We start from the raw sequence: 23510 nt of genomic DNA, 5'->3' as shown, positions 1-23510 counted from the left end.
CCCTGCAATTCTCTTCCTTTTAATCTCATTTTCCTGGCTTCCTTCAAGCCTTAAATACAATCTCATCTTTTTCATGAAACTTTTCTCAGTTCCCCTGAAGACAAGTGCCTTCCCTCTGTGGATTATCTCCATTTTTCCTCTTTAAAGTTTATTTATACAAAGTTGTTTGCATGTTGTTCCCTCTATTTGTTTGGCATTCCTTGAGATCAGGGACTTTTTTTTTTTCTTTCCTTCAAACTCCAAGAACTTAGCATAGTGTCTGGCACATAACTGGCATCAAATAAATGCTTATTGACTTGATCCTATACATTCAAACTTAGACCAGGGCGATTAGGAAACACATTCTAATGTTCTGTACTGGAATTTATTCATGAACATATTCAATAACCATCTGTTGAGTGTCCAGTATGTGCTAGGTGTTTGTAACCAACCTGGAAAATAGAATGTGTTCCACTGGGGAACAGCTAAAGGAATTCTTTATTATGCACTGAGTGTTACTTTCTCCTCATCCTGCTGAAGGTTGTTCATAGCTTATTTACTTCATGGTATCTAGTTTCCACTTTGATCCTAGTTCTTCCTCTCCTCAGGTCTGCATCTCTGACTGCCCCCTTGACCCTATGACCCAGTGTTGGTGTTCATGACAACCAATAATGATCATCCATTTGGCTTTGGTATCCTCAAATCCACTTCCAGTGACTTCTGTTGGCATCGACTGCTCTTCTGGATTCAGTTGCAGCTATGATCCTATGAAACTATTCTGGTAACCCACCTCTGTTTTTTTTGGTTCCTTGGCTACCTCTCAGTTACTGTAGATCTGTCTTGGCTTTGAGATCATTCCTAATACTTGAGCATTCCTACAGCTGCTGATATCATCACAATATCAAAACACAGATTGCAACCCCTCTATGACTTAAGAGAAAATGGTATTGATTTTCTGCTGTCACTGCTGCTGCTGTGTGAAATCCTGCAACCATGTTTTCATGGGTTGCAAGCTGGCAGTTGCCAATTTAGAACACGGAACCTGGCAGAGGACCCAGGCTGGATGCCAGGGTGACAGTTGAAGTGAGGGTATAAAAAGGGGTCCCCAGACCCCTGACTTCACTTCTGGCTCTGAACTCTAGGGTTAGGGAGGGAAAGGGTGGAAAAATGGGCCCCTGGGTGGTCAGAGTGGTTTTTGGGTAGATTCTTTAGACAGGTAGGAACAACTACCATTGCTAGCCAAATTCAACAGCTCATTGGCATACCCTAACAACCCTTATTATAAACAAGAGACAATTTCTACTATCAAGACACCAGCATCTGACCCAGGGCTTGACAGCCCAGGTCAGCAACCAAGAGTATGGGAGCTGAGATTGCCCTCAAGGCTTTCTCATACTGCTGCACCTAAAGAAGGTCTTTCTGTATTCCCTAAAGTATTTAGTGATTTTATTTAATCAAGATCTTAGCTTATCTCACCCACTTTTCCACTCTTTTCCTTCCTAACCCTGGAGTTCAGAGCCAGAAGTAAAGTCAGGGGTCTGGGGACCCTTTTTTATACCCTCACTTCAACTGTCACCCTGGCACCCAGCCTGAGTCCTCTGCCAGGTTCCGTGTTCTAAATTGGCAACTGCCAGCTTGCAACCCATGAAAATATGGTTGCAGGATTTCACACACAACTCTACATTTTGAAATCTTTTCATTGTATTACAGAGAATATTTGTGGGATCATATCTATTGAAAACTATATTCTTGAATTTTTATGTATCAATGTTATGCCTGAGTGATTATGGATAACAGTTTTGTTTGAAAAATGCTATGGTTCCAATACAGGTGTTATCTCATTTTTCTCATCTTTTTTGATGAGGCTCAGATAGAATGGTACTATGACAAGTTACTAATCTCCTATTTTTTCTTTATAGTCATTGTTTATGGACTATTGAACAGGTGGATAAAATAATTGCTTTTTTGCAACTGAATGAGAGTATCAAGCTATAAGCTGATCTTCTAGATACTCACTGAAAGCATCTTTAGAATAATTCCAGTAGCAGACAAAGCATCAGGTCTGACTTTCATATGAATCTGTTTCTGTGTGATTTTGATCTCTTTAACTAGGTTTATATACTTTAAAAGCTTTTCAGGGGGCAGCTGGGTAGCTCAGTAGATTGAGAGCCAGGCCTAGTGATGGGAGGTCCTAGGTTCAAATCTGACCTCAGACACTTCCCAGCTGTGTGACCCTGGGCAAGTCACTTGACCCCCATTGCCTAGCCCTTACCACTCTTCTGCCTTGGAGCCAATACACGGTATTGACTCCAAGATGGAAGGTAAGGATTTTAAAAAAAAAAAAGCTTTTCATTTCATGTGACTTAGAGGTCATTGGTATTTGGTTATGGTGACACCTATTAAACCGTTGTTTATAAATTTTATGAAACAATAATAGGGGTAGGTGATTGTGGGGAATAGTTTAGTCTGCAATAGCGTTCTGGCTTATTGGTTGACTTTCCAGAGTTTTAAGGTCTGTATGTGTTATTTTGTTGGTCTGTTTGTATTGTTCCATGAAAGATAATGTGTAACTCTAGCCACCAGATTATGAGTTGCTAGGTATTTGATTGTTGCTAAAGTTTTGGTGGCTTGAGTTATGTCTTGCTCTTCTCTATTTCCTTGCATAATATACATTGAATACCAAATCCAAGCAATTTAAGGATTACTGCTATGTAATTTTGTACCTGAATTGTTATTCTTAAATCCCTTCATTTCCATTAAAAATCTGCATGACAGTCATTTGTTTAACAATTCTGTTGACACATTGTTGATGGAGATCATGTGGATGTCAATGAAGGACCTTTTGTTTCCACTTTTAGATCTTGGTTATTTCATAGACTCCAACAAAAGTCAAGTGACTTTTGGTAACACTCAACAAATTCAGTAGCATGTACATGTTATAAACTTTTTACTATTGCTCATTTACTATATTCCAAATTTTTTCTGTAATTTTTTAACCTTTGTGCCATAAATTTGAAGATATCAAAGAATAATCTTCCTCCTTCTTGTCATGGAATTATAATTATTCTATAGCTTTCTTAGGGTGATGGGCCTTCTATTTTTTTTTAATGTTACATGAATTTTTCATTAGAGTACATTCTATATCTATTCTGATCTACTTTATGATTCTAAAAATATGTATTGAGAATGGCATATATGTTTTAAATGTGATTGTCTAACTTTGATTTTAGGATGCCAGTAAGTCTATTACCGTATTCAGCCATAGTCTTATCCTTGGTGACTTTATGTTTGATATGTATTGCCAAAAGTATTTATAGATATCATCTTTGTTCATTGACTCAGTGTGACCTCTAGATTAAAGTTCAAAATCTTCAGTCTCTATCTTTCCTTGGCATACATTAAGTATTTTACATTAAGTGAGACTAAATAATATTTTGATATTATTGGGGAAAGATTTTATAAGATAAAAGAACTGTTTTAATGTTTCTCTCACCACAGATGCTGTAACTGTTGTCATCCACAGACATTAGAGGGTTAATAATCATCAGGTTTTATTTCAGCTGCTTTAATTTGGTAGCTGTTTTTCCTTTTATTTGGGAAAGATCATAACACATTTAATTAAAAGCAGAATGATCATGGATTTAAACTGTTTCCCTGAAAAATGCTACATTTTATATAATTTTTTCTTGACATTGGTCTGGTTGCTTGTTTTATATAGAGAAGCATGTTCCATATGGACATCAAATACACTCTTTTTTTAAACTATGTTTGGGTCAATTTTATATGTTTGAAGTATATGACAGGAATGTGGAACTGAGAGAAAGGTTTTTGACAATTAACAGAAAACAGTATGTGTGTTATGGCACATTGGAATAGCTTTCTCAGTAATTACTAAATTGATAATAATTTGCTCTTTTAATTTTTTGACATGCATCCCTCCCCCTTTTTCTCTTCAGTCAGTTCTTTATGTGTTTATGCTTATTTAGGAAGTAAGCTATAAATGTAGTAGACGAGTTCAAATGTGACCTCAGACATTAACTGGCTGTGTGATCCTGAGAAAGTAATTTAATACTGTTTATACCTCAGTTTCCTCATATTTAAAATGAACTGGAGAAGGAATGGCAAATCTTTCTAATATCTTTACCAAGAAAACCCCAACTGGGGACACAAAGGATCAGCATGACTGAAACAATTGCACAATAACAATAAATGCCTTGTGTATGTGTATATATATATATATATATATGCATACACATGTATTTTGAGTGGTCTCTGGTGTTTTTATCCTTCAGTAATTGATGTAAAATGAAGCAGGATCAGATCTTTTTCTGAAAGGGAATTGGTGAAGTGCCTATCTAGAAATTCATGTGTCACTGTGAACCACATGAGTAAATCTTTATCTTATCCATTTCCGTCACTTTCCCATTTTGGAAAAAGGCTATTGTTTCAATTATCTTCTTTGATATAACTGTTCTGTTTTTCATTATACTCAGTGTGCTGAAGATTTCTCTTTCTTGTTTGACCCAACTTGTGTTTTCTTTGTGTCAGACATCTCACAATCATATAGACAACCAGAAATCTTCAACATCCTCCTTCTTTAGGGGTTCTATCAGTTGGTCAGTCAATATGTATTTTTTAAAGCATTTAGTATCTATCAGGCACTGTGCTAAGTGCTGAGGATAAAGAAAAAGGAAAAAAAAAGCAGTCCCTGACTTCAAGATGTCCCTATTCTAATGTGGAGACAACTATGCAAATATAGCAAATGGTTATGTACAAATAAGATCTATACAGAGTAAATTGGATCTTCTCTCAGAGGGAAGAACCTCTCCCGTCTGACTCATTGTTTTTCTTCTCAAGCCTCTATAATAAATGTTTTAATTAATGTGGACTTGTTTATTTTGTTCCTTGAAGTGCTTTTATTCCTTGTATAGTATTTTCTTCACTTTTCAAGTTTGGCTTTCAGTTGCTGATTAAGGGAGTCTTGAATTTCTGACATGGTTTTCTTTTCCAGTTTCCTTTCTTCATGCTTCTTTTCATTGCCTTCAACTGAACAATGTGGCATTCAAGTTTCCTACTTTATGTATAAGCTGGATTTTGATATAATTTTCTCATACCTTTTTGTAGATCTTTGATAACTCTATCAAGTAACTTTATGCCAAAATGGTGGTTAGCATCTTCCCTTTGGGAATATTCTTTTTTTTTTTTTAGGATTTTTTTTTAAACCCTTGTACTTCAGTGTATTGTCTCATAGGTGGAAGATTGGTAAGGGTGGGCAATGGGGGTCAAGTGACTTGCCCAGGGTCACACAGCTGGGAAGTGGCTGAGGCCGGGTTTGAACCTAGGACCTCCTATCTCTAGGCCTGACTCTCACTCCACTGAGCTACCCAGCTGCCCCTCTTTGGGAATATTCTTAATAGCTACATTTTTCTTCCTAAGGTTCCTAATACAACGATGGTAGTTGTCTATAATACTGCTTGCAGGTCCTGAAATGATTTTATATTTTCTTTTAAGTATCATGAAATAATGTGCTTCTTCCTGATGGCCATAGCAAACAAACATGAATTTTAAAATATTACTCTGTTATGATATTATTGGTCTGTTAATTGGATTTATGGCTTCAAACTAAAAAATGTCTGGAATTCCAGTCTAAGTATGCCTATCCCCTTTTCAAAACCAATAGAGACTGAAGTGGTGGTTTTGTCTTCTACTTACTACAAATTATAAATTCTGGAGTCTGCATTAAGTGAAAAATTTCAAAGATTTCCAGGTTTTCAACTTTTCCATCTTTAGATTTGAGTAGTTCTTTAATTTCATCTCTTATTTCCTTTAGTCTAAGTTTAGGATTAAAATTATTTTTAAAAAACTGTCAGCAATATGTTGCAGAATGACTTGGCACTGAAGATAGTGCTGACAAAAAGCAGTATGAAGCTTTTGCCTATAGATTTTGATGTTTGTTTTCAGTTTAGTTATGATATGGTACTGATGCACACTGAAAGTATTTATGTCTTCAGGATGTTTTATGTGTATTTATGGTTTACCTAATTTAGGCAGCCCTGTCTGTACTGAAGCATTTCTAGTGGGAGAGTATTGGTATTTCTGATTTGTTCTGATATAGCTTGCCTTCTTGTGGTACTAGAATGTGAAGAAACACCACTTGCTTTGTCCTGCCTTCTGAGTTAAGCTGATCATAGGGACAATATTTAGTAGGGTCAGTTTGAAACTCATGTCAATCTCTAGTTCTTAGATTCAAAATTTTATCATATTGCCTGGATTGCTACATCAATCAGAGATATTGCTAGGGCCTAATTGCACAGTGTTTTGGGGGTTTTGCTACCCTTTACTACTACATGGTATCCTCAGGGTGTGCAAGATCCTTCATCATCCTGGCTGACACTGGCTTACTTCACCTCTCTCCCCACCAGGGATAACAATGGAGGATTTGAGGGGTTTATTATTATCTTCAAATTTTTATGGAATTCTGATAGAAACAATATTGGAATTAGTCTTTGTCCTTCTATTATTATTTTTAATTTTTCATTCTATGTACCATTGCATAAGTGTATAATAACTGCTTTTTTGCAATTGCATAAAAGCATTTCAATATAGGCTCATCTTCTGTAGGTTTCCTGAGAGTATACTTAGTTCATTTCTAATAGTGGACAGGATAATGGGGATAATGTTATCATGTTCCAACATGACTTTGGTATCTTCTGCTATGCCTTTATATTTTGAAAGCTTTTCATTACATGTGAATTAGAGATTGTGAGTATTTGGTGTGGTAACGTCTCTGGATCAAAGTTCTATCTGGAATATTTTGAGCAACAATTAAATCTGTGATAACGGTTTGGTTCCAGGATAGTTTATTATTTGTGATCTCAAGGATATTTAGTGATGTATATTTGAGCATGGAGATTTTTCATCTGCCAGTCTAGGAAAGACAGTAGGGATATGCATAATTCAGGCTCCCAGATAATATGTTGAGATTTAGTAAGTGCTGATTTTTGGTAGGGTTTAGTGGTGTATTGTACAGTTTTTTCATTTCTTTGCATAGTTTGACCACTGACTGGGTTTTTTATAGTTAACCCTTCTATAATTTCTGGTGGTTTAGATAAATGACTATCAAATTGCCATCATAATTTCCTGTTTCCATAAGCAAATCGATTTGATTTAGTCATTTGTATCATGCTTATTTTGTCAATATATTGATGGCTAGGTTCATAAGCATGTCATCCATTGCCTTTAGAATCTACTCTTTTTTTAATTTTTAATTTTAATTTTAGAAAAATTTTCCATGGTTACATGATTCATGTTCTTACTTTCCTCTTTACCCCTCTTTGCCCCCCACTCATAGCTGATGCACATTTCTACTGGTTTTAACATGTGTCATCGATCAAGACCCATTTCCATATTATTGATAGTTGCACTGGAATGGTTGTTTAGAGTTTAATTCCCAAACCATGTCCACATTAACTCATGTGTTCAAGCAATTGTTTTTCTTCTGTGTTTCTACTCCTGTAGTTCCTCTGAATGTGGGTAGCATTCTTTTCCATAAATCCCTCGGAATTGCCCTGGATCATTGCATTGCTGCTAGTACAGAAGTCCATTACATTCGATTTTACCACAGTGTATCACTCTCTGTGTACAATGTTCTTCTGGCTCTGCTCCTTTCACTCTGCACCAATTCCTGGAGGTCTTTCCAGTTCACGTGGAATTCCTCAGTGTATTATTCCTTTGAGCAAATCTATTCTTGAGAAGCATTTCATAGTTCTACTTGGAGGGAGATAAATTTTATTGATATTCAATAAGTTAAGTGGTACATAACTTTTTTTAATTTCTCAGTGATGTCTATTTATTCTATAAGTATTTCTGTAGGTTTTTGACCTATTTGCCATATGCTCTAAGAATGGCAATCAATCCCATTCCTCATTTTTTTTTTTTTTTTGGCGAGGAAGTATTAACATTTCTATTGATGTCTTAGGGTGATAGACCTTATATTTAATTAACATTTTATGAGATTCTGTCAGAATACTTCTCAAATTTTTTATGGTCCATTTCATAATTTCAAAGATGTATGTTAAGACTAAATTCATGTGGATGTTAATTGCTCTAAATGTACTCTAGCCATTGAGCTTTGGTTTTAAAATATCAGTAAATCTTTTACTGTTTCAGTTCCATCTTTCTCCTTGATTGCTTTATTCTATATTTTTAATCCTTACCTTCTGTCTTAGAATTGATAAAATTGTCAATTCTATGGCAGAAGAGTTGTAAGGGCTAGGCAATTAGGGTTCAGTGACTTGCCCAGAGTCACATAGCCAGGAAGTGTCTGAGACCAGATTTGAAACCAGGATCTTCCATCTCTAGGCTTGACTCTCAATCCACTGAGCCACTCAGTGGCTAAAGTGATGGCTTTATTCTTTTCATACCTTGACTGAAAGATACCAAAGCATTTGACAGTATGGCCTTTGTCCATTATTGGTTCTATTTGGCCTACAGATTCAAACTTGAAACCTTTAGTCTTTATATTTCCTTGGTATATGTTAGGAATTTTGCACTTCAAGTTCAAATGACATTCAGTTATCACTGTAGAAAGATTCCATCAAGTGAAAGTGCTATTTAATGTATTTATTGGTCATCAAGGTGACCTATTAGTGGATCCATATAGCTTCAAGTCATCTATGTACATCAAATGATCAATGAGATACTTTTGTTTTACTCCTTCTTTAACTTGGAAATCACGCATCATTCTAGTTTAAAGAGATGATAATGCATTTTAGCCCAGGTAGAACAACAGGTTTAAACTATATCCCTGAAAAATGCCATGTTTTATATGAATTATTCTTGATATAGTTCTTTTGAGGAAGTGTTTTTAATTGAGAAGAATTTTCATGTGTTTATCAAAAATTCTAGTACTCAAATGTACTGTGGTATCATTGCTTATGAAGTGACTTACAGTTTTGCAAATTACAACCCATCTATGTTTGCCCATCTTGTATAACTCTCATTTGAGATGCGTTTCGGTTTATTGCTGGGAGAGGGAGTATCCAACATGCTCTTAGCTTTCTTCACATTCTCCTGAAAATAGGGTCAAGGTGGGGTACTCTAACTGTTCCCCTTTCATCTTTCACGTTTGCCACCTGAGCAGCCTGTCTTCCCTGCTTATCATTCGATTCTTTGCTGTGTTTTAGTCTCATTTTTCTTCACAGTCCTTCATGGCTTACATATTACAGTCTTCTCATACCCACCATGAGCCTTCCCCCTTTCCTGTAACTAGGAAAATCTGTTTCTAATTTTCTTATGATATTTTGCTGGCACATAATGAAACTATGCATGTCTTCAGTTCATCTCATGTACACTTATCGTTTGCCCACTTTAGTGATCAATGCTATCTTTTTTTTAACCCTTACCTTCCATCTTAGAATCAATACTATGTATTACTTAATTACTTATATTAAGTAATAAATTACTTAAAATTTTCAAATTACAATTTATTTCTAAGTATCTCAGTCTCTCTTTCCCCTCCTGACATCATAGAAGGCATCATCCAGCAAATAGATATGTCTATATAGATTTTGTCTTTCGTGTTTCCATTTCTCAGTTCGATCTCTGGAGGTGGTATATGGCTTTGATTTCTTCATCTGAAAATTGCCTGTTCATATCTTTTGCTTATTTAACAATAAGGGGATGGTTCTTATTCTTAAAAATTTGATGTTCTTTCTCTATTTAAATATGAGACCTCTATCTGAGAGGCCATCTATAAAATCCCCCCTCCCCAATTTTCTGCTTTCCTTCTAATCTTGTCAACATTTGTTTTATTTGTACAAAAACCTTTTAATTTAATGTACTCTCACAATTTTGCATTTTCATATATCATATTCCTTTCTATCTTTTGTTTACTTGTAAATTCCTTTCCTATTCATAAATCTGATAGATATTATGTTCCCTGCTCTTCTAATTTACTTGTGATATCTCCTTTTGTGTTTATATCATGTATCCATTTTGATCTTATCTAAGTGAATGGTGTAAGATATTGGTCTATATATAGTTTCTGCCAAATTACTTTCTAGTATCAATTTGATCAATTTTAGTGGTCAATGTATTTCATTCAAGTGAGACATTAGTACTTTTTATTTTCTCTCGCTTGTGGGACCAATACATGAAGAATCCCTATTCACTTAAAAAAAAACAACAAAAAACTACCTCTTACCTTCTGTCTCAGAATTGATACCAAGTATTGGTTCCAAGTCAGAAAAGTGATGAGGGCTTGGCAATTGGGGTTAAGGGAATAGTCAGTGGGGGTTAAGTGACTTGCCCAGGGTCACAGAACTAGGAAGTATCTGTGATCAGATTTGAATCCAGAACCTCCTGTCTTTAGACCTGGCTCTCTAGTCACCTAGCTGCCCCTCTTCCTTCACTTTTAAAATGATTATCATGACACTTTCAAGTGGGATCAGCCCATAATCTTGCTATCCTTTCTCTTACTTTGACTCTTATGAACAGTTTTATCCAATTTACCGGGGTAATAAAACCACTGTTATATCTCTAGAATCTGATTTTCTAGTACTCTATGGTTATCAATATCATCTCACTCATCTCATTTTATATTATCATCACCAGTAGTTTATTTTATTATTCTTTTTACTTCTTTTTTTTAAACCCTTACCTTCTGTGTTAGAATCAATACTGTGTATTGGTTCTAAGGTACAAGTAAGGGCTAGGCAATGGGGGTTAAGTGACTAGCCCAGGGTCACACAGCTAGGGAGTGTCTGAGGCCACATTTGAACCCAGGACCTGCCATCTCTAGGGTTGGCTCTCTATCCACTGAGCCACCTAGCCACCCCACCTTCTTATCTATTTTTGATGGGGCTCAAACAGAAGAAGTCCAAAGACAAGGTATTTTCCTGTCATAAGTTTCCATTTTAAATGTTTTGTAGACTATTATATGAGTAGGGAAAATAACTACTTTTTTTGTAGTTGAATAAAAATATTCAACTTTAAACTCATACTCTGTGGGCTCACTGAAAATATCTCTGAGACAACTCTGGTAGCAGACAGGATGATGGGGATGACTGGTACTTCATCCTTTTCCCAAATGATTTTAATTTCTTCCACTAGTTTTATTAGGAAATGTACTGGAACAAGCTACTATCCCTCTTTATTTTTTTTTGTTATGTTTTTCTATAGACTTTTGCAGAGGTATCTATGATTGCTTTTTATAGTTGAATAAAACTGATATAATGTAAGCTCCCTGGAAGTACCCTTGATACTACTCCAGTGGCAGATAAGACAATGAGAGTGATATGCACTCCATCTTCTTCCCACATGATTTTAGTCTTCTCTCCAAGGCATTTTGAAAGCTTTTCATTCCATGTAAATCTGAGATAATGAACATTTTGGATGGTACTATCTATTAAAAATAGGTTTCTTAAATTTTCTTGGATTAGCTATAGACGATGATGATGGTGGTGGTGAGGATGATGATGATATGGCATGGCAGGATATAGAGTATCTGCCAGAGCTTGTGCTCTGCTAGCATAATCTTCAAGAATCCAGGGCAACTTCTATGAAGTGATAAGGCCACAGAGCATAATGTTAGTAAGATTATCGTAAAACTAAATTCCAAATCTACTCTTTCATCTTATTCACTTTCAATGGACTTTATTCTCCATTTCCTCTAATTATAGAACTTGGTTCTTCAACCTTAAGAAATATATGCCCTTCAGATAATTAAAGAACATAGTGGACAGAGTATTGGACCTGAAGTCATGATGACTTAAGTTCAAATCCTAACTCAGATACTTAATATCTGTCTATTTCTGGGCAAATCATTTAACAAGCTTTATTTTCCTCCTCTGTAAAAGGAGGATAATAGCATCTACCTTCTAGGGTTATTGTGAGGATCAAATGAGATATATTTGTAGAGTGCTTTGCAAACCTTAAAGTACTATGTAAGTGATAGTTATTAATATTATATCACCAAAACTAGGCAGGAAAAATCTTCCACAATTTGCTTCTTCCTAAAAGAATTCTTGGAACCTAATCAAAAGACTCTGTGTCTGAGCTTGAATCATACTGATATTTAGACAATCTGATTCAATCATAGGATCATAGGATCATAGATTTAGAAATGGAATGAACCCTGGAACTCATCAAGTCTAACCCTCTTACTTTGCAAATGAAGGAACTGAGGCCCTCAGAGATGAAATGATTTGCCTAGGGTTCAATGATGTGGCTGAATTGCACCACTTTACTTTTTTACCTTTACAATTAAATACTGCTCTAGCAATGGAGTCGTCATTCCTTCCTGCTACCATTCCAAGAGTTCCATTGGTACAAATGCCATATGGGATGACTTCAGTAAATTTTTCCAACCTCATTTTCAGCTTTTTTCTTCTTTTTTATTTTTTAATAGAATACATCTCCTCAGCAACTCAGAAACATCAACACCTGTATCCATAGTTGAAAGTTGGCAGAGAAAAAAATCCATCTTGAGTAGTTTCATAATCTTCATTTAAAAATTCGACAAAAATGAGGGAAACAGAACTTCTAAAAACTAAGAACTCATCTCCAGCTGCCTATTGGATGCCTTGATCTAGATGTCCAGTAGACATCTTAAATTCATTATGTCTAACATTGAATTCATTATCTTTTCTCTCCAATCATCCTCTCTTCCTGTGTTCTCTGTTATTTTAGAGGGGATCACAACCTATATGAATCCTTCTGGACTCCTCATTCTTTCTCCCCCCACCCCCAACATATCCAATATGTTGCCAAGGTCTGTTGATTTCACCTTTGCCACATTTCTCATATAAACCCCCTTCTCTCTTCTGTCATTGCCACCACTCTTGTGTAGCCTCTCATCTCCTCAAGCCTGGACTGTTGTTATAGTGTGCTGATAAATCTTCCTTCCTTGAGTCTTTCCCTGTTTGGATCAATCCTCCACTCCCAGTTCAGTCATCTACCTAAAATGTAGGTCTCACCTACTCAACAAACTCAAGTGGCTCTTTATCACCTTTAGGATCAAATATAAAAGTCCTCTGGTGTTCAAAGCCCTTCATATCCTGGCCTCTTCCTTTCTGAATTTCCAGGCTTCTGACACCTTAATCTGTTACACATATTCTTCCATCCAGTGACATTGGCCTCTTTTGTGTTCCCCTAACAAAGCATCTCTCAATTCTGAATATTTTTGCTGCCTGTCCCACATGCCAGCAACTCTCTCCTTCCTTGTCTCTACCTCCCAGCTTCCTTGACTTTTCTTAAAGTCTCAGTTAAAGTCCTATCTTCTTCAAGGAATCTTCCCCAGTCCCTCTTAAAGCTAGTGCCTTCCCTCTGGTGATTATCTCCAATTTATCCTGTCTCTATCTATCTTTGTACATAACTGTTTGTATATTCTCTCCCCCATTAGATTGGGAGAGCAGAGACTTAAAAAAAATATTATTATCTTTCTTTGTATCACTAGGACTTAGCACAGTACCAAGAAGAAGGACGTAGTTAATTTCAGAAGTTGTTTTTTTTTTTTATTTAGGATTCATTGTCTTTCTCATGTAGTTCTCTTGAGGCAGACTGGGATCTGCTGATCCCCTCGGCTTGCCTGGGCGTCATCAAGAATTTACTGGGACTCTTGGGTTTGAGAACACCATTGTAGTCTGGTAAATGTTTTACATTTGGGTGGCGGTGGGGAAATATACTCTCAAAACACTTTAAAGTTTAATTTGCACTATTAACATTTTATCCATCATTTTCTTAAGTCTAGACAATTAACAAAACAATAAATCAAGTCTTGATTTGTACTTGGAAAGAAACTACTAATTTAATTTTAGATACATTATCAGTAATATCTTCCTTACTATGTTAAACATTGAGAATACAAATACAGTACATTGCAATGTAAATATAACTATAAGAAATAAAAGCAGTGTCTGCCCTCAAGGAATTTACATTCTAGTGGGAGAAAACAACATTGAAGCTAAAAACTAGTACTTTATCTGAGGGCATGGCAGAGAAAATCCAGAGTATGTTTGCAGCCTTCAGAGAAGTGCCAGTAGACTTGGGGTAGGGAGTGAGTTGGGGCCTAATCCTCCCATACACACTGACAAAATCAGTTTACAGAGCAAGGCTGCCTATATTTCCCTTTAGAATTCTAGGGTTAGCTCTGAAAGGTTAGGAGGTGTCCTGAGGAGTACTGAACCTAGAGTCAGGAAGGCTCATCCTCCTGAATTCAAATCTGTCCTCAGATACTTTACTAGGTATGTGATTACAAGCAAGTAATTTAATCCTGTTTGCCTCAGTTTCCTCATCTGTAAAATGAGCTGGGGAAGGAAATGGCAAACCACTCCACTATCTTTGCCATGAAAACCCCAAATAGGGTTGTGTAGAGTCAGACACGACTGAACAACAACAACATTTAGTAAGGCAGTATAGCTGTTTTAAAACAAGCCCCCAAAAGTCTGTGAAACATTCTCCCATCAGTACATTCATGGTCCATAGGAAAGCAGGTTCAAGCTTAGAGAGTATGTGAGGCAAAGAAATAATAAAAAGCTACTGGAAGTCTCTTTCTGTTCCCTCTTTGGTTTGGTAGAATTTTCTGTTGTATTCCTTTGTAGATCCTTTAAGCTACCTTTTCTAATCTTGTCCAGTTTGTTACTGGTTCCTGAAACAGACACAATGTCAATTGAACATTACTAGAATGACTATGGAAAGATCAAAATATTGCTCTGGTCAAGGAGCGGGAGAGGAGACCGAAACCAAGGCTGAAGTATTTTCTCTTCATATTCTCTTAGCAATTTTGTTTTCTGAGACAACTCTCACTGTTTTCCACTGTCCTCCGTTCTGGAACTGACTCAGTATCAAGAGATGATTCATAGGACATGATCAGGTTTTCTCAGCAGTTGGAACAGATTTCTTATTATTACATTGTGACTTCAGGTCATCCAATGACTTTCAAATTATTTTCACACTTAAAAGTTCAGTTGATTGAGACATGTTTTCAACTCATTATCAAGGAATATTGTCACATACAAATCCAAGCAAAAATCAAACAATCCCTGCCTTCAAGGAGTTTACATTCTAATGGGAGAACACAACAAATAAAAAGAAGCTGGTGGGGTAGGGAGGAATAAGGGGCAGAAGCACATCAAAAGAATTGTGGAGTCAGAAGAAAGCTGAGAGGGGAATAAAACCTGGTCAACCTGGGTCTATCCCCAAAAAGAACTCACAAAGGAGAGAAGGGGCAGCAGGTATGGTGATATTTTATTATGAGAAAATTCCAGGATTGAGGGAAGTTCTTGGGTGAGGAAACATCTGATCATGGCATTAAAGTCTTTAGAGTTAGCAACTCAGCTGGGCAGAGAATGATTATGTTATTTACCAGTATTTTTAGGAAGAAAAGTGAACATTTATTTTACTATCAAACAAATTTTTTTCTTTTTGTTAGAAACTTTGATCATGCCTTTAATTTTATAGTGACTTTTCAACAAAGTAACGGGTGTGATGAAAACTCCATATTTTTCTTGGAAATCTAATCATTCTAAGAGACAATTTAGTAAGAGTTTATGGTTGGAAATCCCTGTGCTTTTTTTAAACCCTTATCTTCCATCTTAGAATCAATACTGTGTTTTGGTTCTAGGGTAGAAAAGTGGTAATGGCTAGATAATGGGGGTTAAGTGATTTGTCCAGGGTCACATAGTTAGGAAGTTTCTGAGGCCAGATTTGAACTTGGAACTTCCTGTCTTTAGACCTGGCTCTTAATCCACTGAGCTGCTCTCCTGTGTTTTTCTTTTTTCATATCTTTCTGAGTTATAGCATTTCAGGATTGCCACTCTTGGTGAAAAATAGAAACGTACTGAATTTGATTTCTTTCCTTTTGAGAGGAGAAAAATTTTTTTCCTAATCTTTATTAAAAAGCGTCTTGCTGAGAGTTGGTATTTAATCAGTATTTGTTGAATGGAAATGCCCAATTCTATGCCATTTTCTTGTTTGTTTTTAGAAGTTACTTATAAAGCAATTGCAGTGTCCAGTATACTATGACAATAGGCCAGTGACAAAAGATGCTTATAACCTAGTCAATACTACCTAGGAAGGTAGGACAGGAATATTATAGATAAATATTTATTTATCTATAATACATAGTAAAATATAAAAAATGAATAAGGGGAAATATAAAGTGATATGACAATAGCTGAGGGAAAAAAGCACTCCTTGCTGAGGGGATCAGGAAAGGTAATTAGTTATTCAATTACAAAGCTTTTAAGTAACTACTTTGACAATTGTGTTGACTTCCTATAGTGTTAAATATTATTCAACATTGGAAAAGACACAGTACAGACGATATTTGTTGACTGCAGTGGGTACTGGGTTTGTGCCTGCACAGAGAGATTGCCTCCAGGCTGATTCTGTTACCAGAAGTTGGGCTGAGATGTCAAAAAAGGCCTGAGTAGGGTTTGATCTCTTTAGAAGATGAAGCAGCCAACTCCTCAAAAGCTTGTCTTGTCCAGATCACTCAGAATATTTCATTCATTGTTGGTTTCTGTGCCCTTGCCAATGGACCACCCAAGGTGGATTCCACAAACAGATGTGCTCGTGGACCATGCCACCAGAAAGGCATGCATCTTGGGAAATCTTTTCAGGAGCTGAAATGGTAACACCTTCAAGAAGATTCATTTCCTCCTCTGAATGGTAGTTCTTTCACTTTATCCTAAATGTTCATAGGTATTTGCTATAAATATAGTATTTTTGATGTAGGATATGAAAAAGACTGTCACTCCTGGATCATGAGGTGACCACCCATGTTCTAGAAAACATCACTAGAACAAGTGGCAGAACTTCAAAACAGCCAGAATTAGAATTTGGTTGAGGTCCTTTCTTAATTAAGGAAAGAGTTTAACATGTGGCTTTTTGATCATATGCTACTGAGGGTGGGGGCAGGGATGGAAGAGGATGGAAGATAGAGGAGAATGGGAGAGGGGATGGATGGGAGAGGAAGAATGGTTGGTTCTTTGAGATACAGGTAGCCTTTGTTAGTTGAGAGACAGATGTATTTTGGGGTGCTGTAAAATACAGGTTTTGAGGGAACAAAAAAGAGAATGCTGACTTCTTCCACATCCTCACTCCCTCCTTTTGCTCTCCTAGAAAGATTATGCCAACTTCTGAAGATTTTGCCTCTGTAAACTCTGGCCATCATAGACATCATGCTCAGATTTTTCCATTTCTTTCCTTTGCTTCTCCTATTTATTGGTTTCCGAAGCTCCACCAATCCTATTGCTAGGCTTTAATCCAGTCTTCCTTCACTTGAATCTAATCCCTTCCCATCTCTTCCTATTCCCCAAGATCCCCAAATATTAGAAAGCTATTAGCTTCTTGTAATGATGACAACATTAAACTCTGTATAAGATCATAGAATCATGGGATTTTATATATTTTATATATCTATATCTCTCTTTTTCTGTCTCTCTAGCTATATACAGCAGATAAAGCACCAGGTCTGTAGTCAGGAACATCTGAATTCAAATCTGGAACTTAACCACTTACATTGGGCATGTCACTTAAACTCAGTTTCTTCATTTGTAAAATAGAGAAAATAATAGCACCTGCCTTGCAGGGTTTTTGTGAGGATCAAGTAAGGTAATAATTATAAAATGTTTAGCATAATGCTTGGCACATAGTAAACATTAAAAAAGTGCTAGCCATTATACCCGGATCATCTTTGATTTCATCTTTCTGTATTGCTATCATCTATCTCTCTAATGGCATAGTGCAGTGATGGGCAAACTTTTTAAAGAGGGGCCAAAGGAAAGGAAATTCTCATCTGTCGTCAGTGTGTTTCTAAGGCAACTCTTTCGAAGTTTCATTGTATTGTGTCCTAACTCATTGTATTCGTCAGATTAGGAATAATGTCCACAGGCCAATAGAACATTTTAGGGGGTCAAATCTGGCCCACGGGCTGTAGTTTGCCCCTCACTGGCATAGTGGATAGAGTGCTGGTATAGAGTTAGGAAGTCCCGAGTTCAACTCCAGCCTCAGACACTTACTAACTGTATGACCCTGATTGCCTCAGTTTCCTCAACTAAAATGGGGATAATAATATCAGCCACTTTACATGGTTGTTGTAAAGATCAAATGAGATAATATTTATTAACAACAAAAACAGCAAAATTCCCTTAGCAGAGTGCCACTAAGTGCTATAAAAATACTTATTTCCTTTTCTATCAATCATCTATCTAACACTGGAAGAGACCTCAGAAATATATCTAGTCCGATGCCCTTATTTTACAGATAAAGAAATAGAGGCCAGAGACTATAAGTGATTTGTATGAGTTTTCATGGGTAGTATGGCAGAGCCACAATGTAGCATGATTGTTTGCTCATAATTCATACAAATTGGAGGGAATATTATTGTTCAATACAATAATAAATACAGGCACATGAAGGTGGAAAAACTTTCTAGTTCTCATATCATTTATGATTAAATTACATCACTCTATTTGTGGGGTTAGGACCCTTCCATCCAGTTATCCTCAAAATGCTAGATGCCCCACCAACTGCTGTCTACTCCCTGGCGCCAGTCCCAGCTCTCAGCCTCCATTACTATTGTGGGAACTGCTATTATTCTTGTCCCAATGCATCTACACACTTGACCTAGCAGACTGCGTCTGGGCACTTAGCCACAGTATGCACCAGCCCAGACCCTGTTCTTGAACTCTGAGGAGCTGCCCAAGTAAATTAGAGCTGACTCCACTGGGCTTTGTCCAGCACTGTTTCCCGAATCATCCAACCTTATTATTTCCTCCCCGTGCTCACAGAGGCAGGACAGTTGAGCTGTGGGAACCAAGAAGACAATAACTGCTGTCAATAGCCCTAATGAGGGCACTCTTCAATTCATTAGACAGTGTTGGACTTGGAATTGCAAAGACCCGAGTTCAAATCTTGAAACAGAATCTTAGTGGCTATGGATTCCTAGGCAAATCATTTACCTTTTCTCAGCCTTAGTTCATTAATTTGTAAAATGGGAAAACTAACAGTCTGCATCTCACAGGATTGTTGGGGGATCAAATGAGATATGTAAAGCACTTTGCAAATTTTAAAGTGTCATTTAATGCTATTATTATTGTTGTTGTTATTATTATTATTATTGTGATTATTAGCCTCTCACTTACTCTGATGCTGCCTAAAGTAATTTATAAAAGTGTGGAAATCTAGAACCTGTGAGATGGAATTCCTAAATTGATTTTTCTTCTAGAGCTGCTGAACTGATTATGACAATATCGGGTAAGATGTTTTCATGGCAGTATAGTTCAGCTCTAGGATGGCGTGGAAAGGGATGGTCTGGTGTTCCAAGGTGGTTTCATTAACCTGATTTAAAGAGCAAGGAGTAGAAACACAACCACACTCCTCTCTCAGCTAATTATAGCCTTCATTGATCGGCATGAACTCCTTATTCCCATAAAAAGAATCAAGGAAACACCTGTTTCCTCCTCACTGCCACCCTTAGGTTTTGATCTTGGTCAGGGTTTGGGAAGTGAAGCCACCCATGTAACTATAAGGAAGGCAATGTGCTCACTCTATCCAGACAGATCCATTCAGAGTGGTCTTGTGGGGATCAAGTCTGTGGGGTTTTATATGGAGGCAGACAAAGGGAATCTTTTATTCAGAAGGAAACATTGGGAGCCTTTTACCATGAACCAGTCTAGGGTCTAGGGTAAGCAGACCCAGAGGTAAGTATCTCTGCAAATACCAATCAGCAAGAAGACATATTAGAAAATATAGAAGAGTTGGGGAGTATTAAGGGATCTATCAGCCCCTGGATTCACCAGCCATTCTTGCTAGTTCTACCTGTGTATGAATCTCCTTCCCGCTTGGGGAAAAATTTTTGGTCTATGTGCCTTCATCGACGTTTTTCCTAATTCATTTTCTGACATATTGTGTAAGTCCTTGGGAAAGTCTTATGCACTAAGTTATGATGCAAACTACCTGAGGTCTTGGGCACAGAGCCCACTATAGAGTTTGGGTGATGATGATGGTCACAAAGTCAACCAGTGATGTCTGGGTCATTGATAGTACTTTTAGTTAGAACTTCTTCCTATTCTCTTGGGCTTGTCAGAGGTTGTGGAAGTGTGACAATGATCCCTTTGGAATGACCAGCTAGATTTATGGCCCATGACTATGGCTTGGACTGTGGCCTGATTCCACTTAACCTCTTGGTCTTCCTGTGGTGAGAGGGATCTTCTATACAAGCTATGGAGTCTGATGGTGCTGAGGCCATCAGGAAGTGGCTGTGGTGACATAGTTTTATGGCTGTGGTGGCCTGGGGCTTTGTGGCCAGTCTCTTTATGCTTTCTGACCTCTTTCTCCAAGACCAAAGAAACCCTGGGAAACCTGTGGCTCTTGCTTGACCAATATGGTGGGAATGGTGTGTGTTTGGGAATGGTGTGAAGGCCAGTGACACAAGATGGAAAGAGCCTCAGGTTCTTAGCTCTGGCTGTGGAGAGGTGAGTGGAAACAAGGGCCCTAAGTAGCAATATCTTCTGAAGCAGGAGGGGAACCTGGAGTAAAGTTAAATATTCTTGCTTGTTGGGTCCTTAGCTGAAAATAGCTAGTAGCCTCATGTGGCCTCAAGGCACAGAGTCTGAGGCAATAAGGCGACTCAGTCAAAATAGAGCTTCATCTGGAATCAGGAAGACCTGAATTCAAATCCTTCCTCAAACACTTACAAGCTGTGTGACCCTGGGGCAAGTCTCTTAACCTTTTTCAGTTTCGGTGTTCTCCTTTATAAAATGTGAACAATATTTGAATTTATCTCCCAGAGTTATTGCGAGGGTAAACTGAGATATTTGTGAAACATTTTGTAACCTTAGAGTGCTATATAAATTCCATAATAGTAGTAGTAGTAGTAGTAGTAGTAGTAGTAGTAGTAGTAGTAGTACTAATCATCATCATCATCATCATTATTATTATTATTATTCAGGCCCCAGGAGTTTGGGGAATACTAAAGATCATAAGCCATTTTTTTCTTTTCAGGCTTTCAGATGCTGGCAAGGAGTTGGGGGTACTTGAACATACTAAGAGCAGGGAGATGTTAATGAGGGTCTGGTGAAAGATCCATGACTTGATTTCTGACCCCACATCATGAACTCTCTTTTCTTACTGGAAGAGCTTTGAATGCCACATGTCTAGTAGAGGATCTTCCCCTCACCTCATTCCCTTCTTCCCTTTTTGCCTTCCCACCCCCTCTGGGTTCTTCTGCTCATCTTCACCCATCCCTTATCACATCTCACTTCCCTCCAACCACCTCCTTAGAGTGAGTCATCCTTTCTAATCCCTTTCTAACCAGACATCTTTATGATATAAAAGTTCCTTCTCTCCTGGTATGAAGAGCACTGAGACAGATTCTATTCAAGGAGGCACCAAAGGGTCAAAGAGTGGTAGAGAGAGTCAGAACTCACTTGTGTCCAGCGCAGGAGTCTCATGTCACTCAGAAACCTCTTAAATCTCTAATTCTCTTTCCAATCCCATAGACTGGACTATAAAATTCTTAAGGGAAGGTATTTTGCCATCTAAATTTGATATTTTCCCTAGCTCCAGGGCTTAGCATGGTGCTCTGTGCATAGTAGATGTTTAATAAGTGTTTACTGAATTAAATTGAGTCCAGTCCCTCCTCTCCTAAATTTCTTGAGGAATCTAGATATTGTGGTTAGGTGCCCCAATTCCTCTTTCCATTCCAGGAACTGCCACTTTGTGGTACCTAGGCTATATGTACTTTATTCCCCACTCCACTATTCACTCTCCAGAATTCTCCATTTCATCAGCAGTATACAATAGATTACCACCACCCCTGCCTTTGGGAATTCTCCATCTCACCCCCCCACTTTCCAGCTTTCCTTTATGTGCTGTCTTCCCAATTAGAATATAAGTTCTTATGAGTCCAGCCATAAATTAGTGATTTTATTCATCAAAAGTAATTAGGGGAAAAGATGGAAAAATAGGAGATGAGGTCACCTGCTCCACTCCAGAAAAAGGGTCGAGATAAATTTCCTTCATATAATACTAAGAAAGTGGTAGTTTTACTGGTTCCCTGCCCCTTTCTCCTTGTCCTGACTGAACTCCTCCAGCACTCAAAACAGCAGGCTTCCCTGGTCCCATGGGCTTCCTTCCCATCTCTTTTTCCAGCTGTTCTTTCTCTCCCACCCTCATGCTGGGATCAGCTGGCTTGACATCAGCTCACCCTCTGAGGCTTCTCTCAGAATTAGTATAATCTCAGCCTTGTTCTGTAAAATTCATCGTAGAAGAATTGGATACTTATTTCTGTCCCAACTTTGTCTGAGCATCCCTGCCCCCCACTCCATTCTATGAACAAACCCAAAGAAGCTTTGAACCTCAAGCCTCATCTTTCCTTTACTCACTCCTACCCTCTTCTCCATCTTCCTCAGTTTTCCTGCTTATTCTCTCAAACTTGTCTTGGAGTTACTCCCAGACAGCCCGAGTCCTGTGCGTTAACTGTCTGAGATCATTTGTGGAAATGGCTTGTCACAGATGAGCATTTGCTTGGAATTTCCTTCTCATGAGAGCAGGATAGCCCAACCAGAGGATGATCCTCTGGGACTCAGTAATGAGAGAGAGAGATGCTCTCAAACACTGCTTTCAGGGATGCCCCTGAGACGCCCCTAGGGAATGTCCAGCCTGTGTTCCAAGCTTGCTGCTTCCTCCTGATACAGTGAGTCAGTGCCTCACCGAGGTCTTTGTTTATATAATCCTTCCCCACAGTAACAAGGTGTTTACTGTTGCACAAACACATTTCAGTTTAACTGCCGACAGTAAAACTGTCTGATAAAGTTTGATTTAGCGAAAGAAAGCTAGTTCCCTTGCAGCCAAATAAATCTGAGGGTCTAGATGGCTATTGGGGGGATTGAATTCCAGGACCTTGGTTGTCCTGGTGGTCACAAGGGCTGTGGTGGCTCTAGGATTGTTGGCACCCTGGCAAAAGTGAGCATCTGTGTCCCTAAGATACGGTACTCTGGGTACCCCTCAGCACATTCAATTAGATGAGCCCTAAAATCCCTTTCAGTTCTTCCACCTATGATGAGGCAATCCAGGTACTAGCCTGATTTGTTGGGCCTTTGAGCTGACCATGGTAGAGGTGCATCTAACAAGGGCAGGGTGAACTGCTTCTGACCTACATTTTTATATAACTCTGATCTCTACCCCCCTTCTCATGACCTCATTCCTGGATTATTGTATCAGCCTCCTAAGTGGCCTCTCTGCTTCTAGCCTTTCCTTCCTCTTTACCATATAGATAGGATAGATGGATAGATGGAAGGATGGAGATAGATTTATAGGGATGGAGAGAAAGAAATGGACATGGATAGATAGATAGAAAGTCCCTTTTGGAATTTATATTCTAATTTGGGAAGACAACTCACAAAAGAGAGCTGGAAAGTGGGAGTGGGGATATGGAGGGTTCCTGAAGGTGAAGGTGATGGTGTTCTATTGTAAACTGCTAATGGAATAGAGAATTCTGGAGAGTGAATAGGGGAGTAGAGAGT

This window comes from Gracilinanus agilis, chromosome 2 (genome assembly GCF_016433145.1).
Source record: "Gracilinanus agilis isolate LMUSP501 chromosome 2, AgileGrace, whole genome shotgun sequence".
In the NCBI taxonomy this organism is placed as follows: domain Eukaryota; kingdom Metazoa; phylum Chordata; class Mammalia; order Didelphimorphia; family Didelphidae; genus Gracilinanus; species Gracilinanus agilis.
The sequence above is the reverse complement of the archived record's forward strand: the minus strand, read 5'-3'. Positions refer to the sequence as shown.